General features: G+C 41.5%; 1 protein-coding gene across 3 annotated transcripts in view; it reads right to left on the reverse strand.

Annotated features, from left to right (window-relative positions):
- Positions 1 to 8,068, reverse strand: part of birc2 (baculoviral IAP repeat containing 2) — a 45,965-nt gene extending 37,897 nt beyond the window's left edge. For 2 of the 3 annotated variants that reach the window (XM_073043243.1, XM_073043240.1), the window contains exon 1: positions 7,917 to 8,068. The gene's annotated coding sequence lies outside the window, so the exon portion shown is untranslated. Of the gene's footprint in view, positions 1 to 7,610; positions 7,761 to 7,916 lie in introns of those variants that run through there. The other variant, XM_073043241.1, reaches the window with a different exon arrangement.
- Between the last annotated feature and the right edge of the window lie 2,861 nt (positions 8,069 to 10,929).

The raw sequence follows: 10,929 nt of genomic DNA on the forward strand, positions 1-10,929 counted from the left end.
TTTAGGACCCGGGAGCTCCAGACCCGCCACCCACGGCTGCTGCTGAAACCACAGTGTTCCTGTTCTGTTGACGGAAAACAATCACGATTGAAAATAAAGTGGAAATAATAAAGCAATCAGAAAGAGATGAAATGCCATAGGTTATTGGAAAAGCATCAGGCTACAGGTGGTCAACGATCAGAACAATTTTAAAGGATAAAGTGAGAATAATGGAGCATGTGAAAGACCTTGCCCCGATGAAAGCTACAATTATTACTAAGCAATGCAGTGGTTTAATTATTGAAATACATACATTTCTTAAGTGTTTTATATGCATAAAAGGTAAAATATATACTATATACTAAGACAAACGTTTGAATAACTGACACTAAATAATACCGGATGTACCTGTTCCGACTTATGTACAAATCCGACTTAAAGACTGCCTGTACTTTAAATCATCTCTAGATTACTTATAGTACCTAATACAATGTAAATGCTATGTAAACAGTTGTTATACTGTATTGTTTAGGTAATAATGACAAGGGAAAAAAAGTCTGTACATGCTCAAACGGGTGCTGGAGAGAGAAATTCTGTGTTTTCCTGATCCGCGGTTGGTTGAATCCGTGGATAAGGAGGGAGAACTGTATCACACAAAGCACATTATAAGTATTTGTAAAGTCTTCAATTCTTCATCCATACATTCACTATTCCGTTGGTCAGTAATTATTTCATATGTCAAAATTCATTTCAATCCACATAAAGGAACAAGTAATTTTATAGCACTAAATTTTGTTTGTTCGTTTTGTGTTGTGTCATATGACATAAGTGATCATGGTCTTTCCATGACTATGATTGTTCCTGGCAAATTTTTCTATAGTAGTGGTTTACTATTGCTTTCTTCTGGGTGGTGACCCCAGCCTTTATCAATACTCTTCATATTGTCTACCTGGTGTCAGTGGTCACATAACCAGGACGTGATATGGAATGGTTACTCATACTACCATCCACCACCTACTCCTTTGGCTTCATTTAACCCTGATCGGGGGCTAAGCAGGTGTTACCGGCAGGCTAGCGGAGGGAAGGAGCACCTCACACTTCCTTTGGCAGCGATGTATCTCAACCCTGCCAACCATAGCATTAAATTAGACATGCTATAAATAGTAATACAGAGTTGTATATTTAAATCATTACTTATTTCTACCCAAAATATGGAAAACAAATTTCTTTTCCTCCCTTTCTCATCACTACACATCTCTCAAAGGCAGTGAAACATGTTGGATATTAAAACCTCAGCCAATGTTGCCATTCCTTATTTAAGAATCCAATACAGGCAGGATAGACAAAGGAGAGTCAGTGGATGTTGTTTACTTGGTGGAATGACAGATAGTGTTGAGGACCCAGTGCGTCTGCAGCAGAAGGATTTAAATTAGGAGAATGGTCAAAGAAGTGGCAAACAGAATATAGTGTAAGGAAGGGTATGGTGATGCACTTCATAGAAAGAATAGGCTTACACAATTTTCTAAATGGGGAGCTGTTCAGAAATCAAAGGTACCAAGGAACATGGGAGTACTTGTGGTGGTAAGGAAGGCAAATGCAATGTTAGCATTCATTCTGAGAGAACTAGAATACAAGAGCAATGATGTAATGCTAAGGCCTTATAATGCATTCATCAGACTGCACTTGCGGAATATTGTGAGCAGTTTTGCGTCACTTCTGTAAGAAAGGATGTACTGGCATTGAAGGTGGTTCATGAGAATTACCCCAGGATAATTCTTGTGATAATGCTAATAAATAATCCAGATAAATCTCACAGACTGTCTCTAATTTTTTTTAAAAGCATTACACCCACATTTGGGCAAAATACTCCAGTTGATATCAAACTACGGGTTTGTGAAGGTTCTTCCTGACTTTCTTGCTCCAACACTGCATGTCTATCTTTCAAGCACAGGGTTCCATTTTTTCCCCACGTTCCCAACTTGTCCTATTTTGAACAAATTAAACATTTATACCCACTGATCTCTGTTCTCATATCCCTTTTGGAATTGACCACTCCACTTCAAATTGCAGATTTGCAACTTTCATATAAAAGTGCAACACTTTGTTATTGTCTAGAGGGACTCAGATGTCCTCCCATCCAAATCACTAAAAGATAACAACAAGCAGGTACGTCAAGCAAATAGAATAGCAGATATGTACTGCTCTTTACAGCAAGAGTACAGATATTTTGCTCCAATTATATAGAGTCCTAGCAAGGTCACACCCAGAACGTTGTGTGAAATTCAGGACTTAATACTCAAGGAACTCCCAAGAGAAAGTGTGGCAAAGATTCAAAAGATTGATTCCTGGATGTCAAATTTTTCAACACAAGGAGAAAAGCAAATGGGATTATGTTCTTGAGATTAAAAGAATGCAAGGTGATCACACCAAAACATATAAGATTTTAGGGCTTATATGGAGATAAAGTTTTCTTTGGGTAGAATCAGTCCCAAATAACAAGTAATTTTTTTTCCACCCAAAAGATTGTAAATTTTTAGAATTCCTTGCCCAAGGGGGCTGTAAAGGATCAGTCACAGTGTACATTCAAGACTAGCATCAAAATATTTTAAAGTATTAAGGGCCTAAAGCATCTTGAGGTAAGTGTAAGGAAAGTAGTCCTGAGGTAACATATCAGCCATGACCTTATGCCAATGATCATCAATCAGGGTACAATTCCTGCCATTGCCCGTAAGGAGTCTGTACATTTTCCCCATGTAATGTTGAATCAGATTTGTGGGTCTGGCAAGTGATACAGAAAGCACTCCCTGCAAATTGGTATATTAATCTTTTATTTACAAACAGTAAAAATTCAATCAAACATTCATGTTCCCAAGTTAAAGACACTACAAATCTGAATACTCAACAAACATACTTAGTTAAAAGTGCACGCAGAGCAAACCTTCCCAGTGGTCTTGCCTTAAACAAAGGAAGAGAGAAAGTCCCTTCCACGTGCAATTTTATATACCCAGGATATTTGAAACTGGACAACAGACATCTATCCAATGCGAAAAGCAGCTGCAACTTCTAAACTAACCAATCACAATGGAAGAGACTTTCGACAATCAGGATAAGGTATGCCACATGGGTTTCCTCTCATAGTCCAAAAATATGTGGATTAGGATTAGTAAAATGTGGGCATGTTATATTGGCACCAAAAGTGTGGTGATACTTGCAGGTTGCCAGTACATACTGATTTGATTTGATGCAAGTTTTCATTCTAAGTTTTGATGTACATGTGACAAATAAAGCTAATCTTCTTTAAAATAATTATCCTGTGCTAAATGTCATACTCCTGCCTTTGGCACATTCTATTTTTTCTTCAGCTTTAAATTTCATTCTCTATCTATCTAGCCAATGCACCTGCCTCACAATACCTCCTTAAATCTATTCCCCACACATTTCATCCTTAAGTAGTAGAAATGGCAGGACAAAGTTATTGGTTCATCAAACTGCTCTTCCATTCAACAAGAACAAGGCTGATTTTCTATCTCAACACAATTCTTCTACCATACCCCCATACCCCTTGATTTATCTAATATCCACCTATTGATAAGGTGAAGGGTTATATGGGAGGCAGGGTTTAAGGGTCGGCACAACGTTGTGGGCCAAATGGCCTGTATTGTGCTGTATTGTTCTATGTTCTATGATATATTTGACTGATCTCCTACAGCCCTTTGCAATAGAAAATAAAGTGAAGAAACATCAAATTTTAGCCCTAAATGGTGCATGCCCTCATTTTCACATTATCACCCCTAGTTCTACATTGTTCAGCCACAGGAAACACGCTCCTTATAGTCAAGTCCTTAAAGAATTTTGCATGACTCAAGTCTTAATCTAAATATTAAAGGAAGGTAAACTCTAGGGATGGGTGGAGTTAAGTCTCTACCAAAGGAGGTGTAAGGAACTCCTTCCCTGTGCCAGCCTGCAGATCATTCTTGGGCAAGGTGTAGCACTTGCTTAGCGCCCCCCACCCCCAATCATTGTCACACAAAGCCATGGGAGCAGCTGGTGCAAATCGCAAGTCCTGGTCATGTGACCACTGACATCAAGCAGACAATCTCTGATGAGTATTAAATAATGGCAGAGGTCCATTGTAAAAACACTGTCCTAGAAGACGACAAAGGCAAGCCACTTCTGTAGAAAAATTTGCCAAGAACAATCATGGTCATGGAAAGACCATGATTGCCCACGTCATATGACACAGCACATAACAAAAGACCAAAGCTCTATACAGCTTTCTAGCTTATCACCATCTCAGGAAACAATGAGGTACATTTTTGCACTTCCTGTCTATTAACACTATCCTTTTTAGGTAAGAAAACCAAAACCATTGTGTATTATACACATTGCGCATAATACAATGAGTAGCCTCACTGAAATTCCAAGCTGATTAATTTCTAAATTTTCCATTCTGATGGATGTCAATAAGAAACATTCTCTCTCTTCACAAAATAACCTGATCCACTGATTAGTCATGTTGTTCATATTTCAAAATGGAATTGCAATCACAATTCTTCATCATTTTGAAGTACGTAGCTTATGCAAGGACTAAACAAGTTTAAAGCATGAGATGACAAGTGGCACAAAGTTACCATGTAATGACTTCCTCTAATAACTTAACCTTTGACATTTAAAAGCAAAGTAAAATAAAAGTCAAGGGCAAGACCTTAATGTTGAGGAGCACAGAGGGATCTTGGGGTCCAAGTTCATAGTTCCCTTAAAATGGCTAAACAGGTTGAAAGGGCAGCTAAGGCAGCTTATTGAATGCTTGCCTTTATTAGTCGAGGCTTTCAGTTCAAACATCAGGATGTTGCAGTATAATAAAACTTTAGGTTGGTTGCATCTGGATTATTGCATACATTTCTGGTTGCCCTATTATAGGAAGGATGTCAAGGCTTGAAGTTGGTACAGAAGTGCTTTACCAGCATGTTGCCTAGATTAGAGGGCATGTGCATAACGAAAGGCTGGACAAACTTGGGTTGTTTTCTTTGGAGTGGTGGAGGCTGAGGGGTGATCTGATAGAGGTTTATAAAATTATGAGAGGCATTGATAGGATAGACAGACAATATCGTTTTCCTAGGATTGAGGTGAAATCCAGAAGGCATGCATTTAAGGTGACAGGGGGTAATTTCAAAGTAGATTTGAGGGGCCATTTCCACCCCCCACCTCCCCACAGAGAGTGCTGGGTGCCTGGAATGTGCTGTCTGGGTTGGAGACAGAGGCAGAACAGAGACTTATTAGGGATGTTTAGATAGGCACATGAATGTGAGGAAAATGGAAGGATATGGTATTGTGTAGGCAGTGGGAATTAGTTAGTTGGCCATTTGATTACTAATCCAACAACTCAGAAGTTCAATGGTTTGGCATCTGATTTACCAGATATTTGCTGTGTTCCTTTCCCATTCACTAAGGCCTGACTCCCATGCTCCTTTCCCACTTAACTGACTTACTGAAAAATTTACCATAATACTATCAAACATCTAAAAGGTCAATTGGAGTATTCACCCAAGAGTCAAGAAATCCTGATGGCCCTTCAAAACCCCAAATTTCCTGAGATTATCAGAGTTTTATGGTCCAAGGCACGAGTCTACAGAATGACGGAATACTTTTTTACCGGCCTTGAGTGCAGTGCTTTGAACTCAAGAAACTCAAAAGTGACTGGTACACAATTCAACATTCATCCTCCACCAACAGCACAAAAAGGTATGTACTATATAGAAAGTGGACTGCAGTTACTTCTCCAGACTATAATATTTAATAAGGATTTTGCATCAGTCTTCACTGTGGAAGACACTAGCAGAATGCCTAAAATGCGAATATCAGGGAGCAGAAGTGAGTGTTGTTGCTATTGCAAAGGAGATGTTGTTTGGGAAGCTGAAACGTCTGAAGATAGGCAAGTCACCTGGACTACACCCCAAGGTTCTGAAAGGGGTAGCTGAAGAGATTGTGGAGGCATTAGTATTGATCTTTTAATACTAGAAGAATTATTGGACAGTTATCCTGACTTCCATGGTTGGAAAGATGTTGGAGTCTATTATTAAGGATTAAGTTTCGGGGTACTTGGAGGCACATGATAAAATAGGTCAAAGTCAGCATGGTTTCCTAAGGGGAAATCTTGCCGTACAAATGTGTTGGAATTCTTTGAGGAATGAACAAGCAGGATAGACAAAGAAGAGTCAATGGATGTTGTTTATTTAGATTTTCATAAGGTCTTTAACAAGGTGCCACACCTGAGGCTACTGAACAAGGTCAGAACCCATGATATTCCAGGGCAGATACTAGTATAAATAGAAGATTAGCTGACCGGCAAGAGGTAAAAGTTGGGAATACAGGGAGCTTTCTCTGGCTGGCTGCCAGTGACTAGTGGTATGTCGCATAGGTCAATGTTGAGACCACTTCTTTTCATGTGATATGTCAATGATTAGGACGAAGGAATTGATGGCTTTGTGGCCAAATTTGCTGATGATATGAAGACAGTTGGAAGAGCAGGTAGTGTTGAGAAAGCAAGATGCCTGCAGGAGGAGATTGGGGGGAAATGGGCACTGTGGCAGATAGAATAAAGGCGTAGACTATTTTCTAAATGGGGAGAAAATTCAAAAATCAGGAGTTGCAAAGGGACTTGTGAGTCCTCATGCAGGATTCCCTAAAGGTAACTTGCAGGTTGAGTCTGTTGCAAGGAAGGCAAATGCAATGTTAGCATTCATTTCGAGAACTCAAATATAAAAGCAAGGTTGTAATGCTGAGGCTTTATAAGACAATGGTCACATTGTGAGAGTATTGATGCAGTTTTGGGCCTCCAATCTAAGAAAGGATGTGCTGGCATTGGAGAGGGTCCAGAGGACATTCAGGAAAATGATCCTAAGAATGAAATGATTAACATATTAAGAGTATTTGATGGCTCTGGCCCTATACATACTGGAGTTTAGAACAATGAGGAGAGATCTCACTGGAATACATCAAATATTAAAAGGCTTAGATAGAGAGGATGTTTCCTATTGGGGGTTGTCTAGGACCAGAGGACACAGCCTCAATGGAGAGATGTCCATTTAGAACAGAGATGAGGAAATTTTTCTTTAGCTAGACGGTGGTGAATCTGTGGAATTTATTACTAGACTGCTGTGCAGGCCACGTCATCTGGTATAAAGACGGAGGTTGAAAAGGTCTTGATTAATCAGGTTGTCACAGGTTACCAGAAGGCAGAAGAATGGGGTTGAGAAGGATAATAAATCAGCCACGATGGAATAGCCGAGCAGACTCGATGGGCAAACGGCCTAATTCTGTTCCTATACTTTATAGTCTAATGCGACAACACTTGCAAATTCTATCACACAGATGAGTAAGGACACCACTACCTACCGATTTCCCATTTCACACGTCCTATTAATCTAGAAATAAGTAGCCTCTTCTACAAAACCGTCGGATCAAGAGAACCTCCATTTCCTTCTTCCCCCACCCCACCATCGTACCGCACGAACCACGACAACACCCTTCATCAGAAACAGTTCATCGGTTGCAGACAGCCGACTGCTACCTTGTCAAGGGCGACAGCGGCGCCCAGGTTACACAAAGGAAAACTGGATTCCAAGTCTTACCTGAACAGTTGTCTTACTTTTCTTTTACAACCGCCTGACAAATGATCGAATTCAGTTTGCCAGAGAGGAAGTTAAGAGAGAAATGTTCTCTTCCCCTCCCCCACTTCTGACTCAACAGCGAGTTATTCCGGTATGTCAAGAGGAACCTCCAGACGGTCGCCACTTTTAACTGCGCTGCCTCCAGGGCATTGCCTACTAAAGTCATTTCACAGATGAATTAAACTGGACCTTTCAGTTTCACCAGACCACCATTTCCAATGACGTTTACAAAAGTACCAACACAGCCCGCGCGTCAGGTAGACTTACTCGCTTCATGGAAATATCTCCTTCAGCCCAAAAACCACAGCCGTCTGCAGAAACCGGGTCGCACTCCCTTTCTCGGCCCCTCGTCTCCGAACTGACCGGATGCTCGGCGGCCCGGCCCTTCCCTTCCCTTCCCCCTGCCCCTGCCCCTGCCCCTGCTCCCGCCCCCGGACCGACGGAAAGCCCCTGCCGCCGGTTCCCGGCTCTCCTCGCCCCACGGCAGCACCGAGTGCGGCTGCGCAGTTAATTCAAGCGGTAAACAAAGGGCCGAGTGTCTGCCCTGCCCTGCCCTGCCCTGCCCTTGGGCCTTTGGCCGACAGGGACTTTCCTCTGAGTACAGTATCGGGACCATTTCTCGTTGTGTAAAAAAAAGCATATGCCGAAAGTCCAAAATTAAAACAGAAAGTAGGAGAGACATTCAGCAGATCGAACAGATTCTGTGGAAAGGGAAACATGAGTTGCAGCTCGAAATAAAACCCTGCGCCAGAACGGGGAGAGTGGGGGAAAAACAGTTTAAAACACATTATTACCCTGTCTTAAAGTTGGGACCCCTCAACTTGGAAAGGGCGTGCTGAAACCAGAGTGGGTTTTTTTTTAAATGAGGGTCACGAAAATAATTCCAGGTTTGAACGGCTTGTTATAAGAAGAGCGTTTGATGGCTCTGGGCCTGTATTAGCTGGAATTCAGAAGAATGAAGGGCGACCTCATTCACCCTGTCGAATGGCGAAAGGCCTTGTGGATGTGGAGAGGACAGTGGGAGAGTCTAAGACCAGAGTACTCAGCCTCGGAACAGAGCGGCGTCCTTTTAGAACGGAGATGGGGAATTTCTTCAGCCAGTGAGTGGTGAATCTGTGTGATTCTTTGCCACAGACAGTTGCGGAGGGCAAGTCTTTATGTGTATTAAAGGCAGAGGTTGATAGATTCTTGATTGGTCAGGGCATGAAGGGATATGGGGCCAAGCCAGGCGATGACTCAATGGACAAATGGCCTAATTCTGCTCCTTTATCTTCTGGTCTTTAAAAAAGGGAATTGGGGAAAAGAATCACAAAATACCAAAGTAACACGACTTTTACTATCTTTGCTACTTTATTTATTTCACTTTACATAATTCTCAGCCTGGCCCTCTTAACATGTTGCTCATTCTCTATCTGTCTTTCACTCCATGTTTTTGTCCTTATTTCTTAACTTATCGCTCACTTTTCTGTCATAGTCTTGTCCACGCAGTTTTCTTTCACATTTCCTTTACCCTCATCCTAATTCCACTCTTTCCCAATGTCTGTCTTCCTCATTTCTCTATTCCTCTGTATTTTTTATCAAGCACCTTTATTCTTTATTATCTGTAAGGGGTAAGTTCACCTCCATTCTTACCAGGGATGGTAGGGGACTTCAGAAATCATTCTGTACATAAGAACAAGACAATGTTACTGTTCCCAGTGAGCCCAGTTTTACTAATACATTTGTTGTAGGCTTCCATCTGTGGTTGAGTCATCTCTGCTACTTAATCATTTTTGCACAATGTTCAGTGTTTGCGGTCACATGTTTCTTTCGTAAGCACATTTCTTGTAGTTTGTTCTTGCTACTTTAGGCACATACATGTATAGCAACATACTAGCTCGGCACTCTGATTTGTACAACTTCATTTTGTCACATCAAATACTTATAATAAACTGCAAAGTTAATACATATTTCCCCATTCCCTCCTCTTTGTTATCCCATGACAATAGACATCCAATATTATCAGGACTTACGAAGTGAATGATGTCTTTAAGGTGATAATGCTTAAGCTCTCAGGGCTTTCTTTTCCCTTTTATCCCATCCATTCCCCATGAAGACCCAAAACCCTGATGTCCCCTCCTTTCCAAGCACATGACTGAGCACAAAAATCGTAATCAGATTATTGGTATTATTATTACTCCAATGGTTATTCCATAATGTAATATAGTATCCCACCATCCTCCCAGAGTCCTAAATGACCACCAGCATCCAGAGGGGTTATAATTGTGCAACTGCTCTCCCACGTTTCTCATTCTATCTGCTGCCTCTCAAATGCAATCCATCAAGTGAATTATATTTTCTGATTTGTCTGGTGTGTTGGAGCAACATTCTTGTCCAATTAAAGCACACATTCAAATTGCCAGTAACTATGCCGATATTTCAGAAATTGCCTATTGTGCCTCATCAGGGGAGTCAGCTGTGGCATTGCCAATTTCCCAAGGGTGAAGCCATCTTAATCAATTCCAAGTAGCTTTTTCCATCCCATATTGATGTAGATCATTCAGATATCTTTGCGCCTCGTTCTCCTTTGGCCTTCATCCTGTCTGATTGCACAGGGGAGTGCTGAAAGCTCCGGAGATCCATCTGCAGCGGCTTTGGGCCAGCTCCCGTCTCCCAGTAGCAGGAGACAGGTCTGGGAGGCAACTCCAGACAATGGGCCCTGATCCATGGCGGGAAAGGCCAGGCACTCTCTGTGAGGTTGAAACATCTCACGGAATCCCCACTAGGCTCTTCACCTCTGCCATCGGAGGGATTCAAGGTCCTGGCCGGTGTTGCAGCCTTTACCCCAGGAGCAGCTCCCAATCTCTGGCCTCTCAGCAGATCAACTCACTATTCCTCTGTATTCTATTGCTCAATCTCATGTTTTCTTATTCCTCATTTCCAATCCAAGCTACACATTTTAAAAAAATTTATTTAATTCTTTTTCTACCTTTCTGACCTTGATGCTGTCACTCCCTGTATCAGTTTCTGTGATCTGGCCTTTCATGTACAAACTTCCTTTCCATGTTTACTACACAGTTACCATCTCCGTCACTGGCTCCTCTACCCTTTGCTTCACTTTTTTAAAAAATCTATCTTGCTCCCTCTCCCATCTGAACTGAAGAGGAGTAGTCCATCCCAGTGACTCTGTACATCTTAAGAGTTTCTTCCCTTCTCACAGATTACTCCCTTATGCCCTCACACTCTTTCTGCTTTGGCACTCTTGGCATTCATCCAGTCACTGTATCTCAGATACACACCT

This window comes from Hemitrygon akajei, chromosome 4 (assembly GCF_048418815.1).
Source record: "Hemitrygon akajei chromosome 4, sHemAka1.3, whole genome shotgun sequence".
NCBI classification, from domain to species: Eukaryota; Metazoa; Chordata; class Chondrichthyes; order Myliobatiformes; family Dasyatidae; genus Hemitrygon; species Hemitrygon akajei.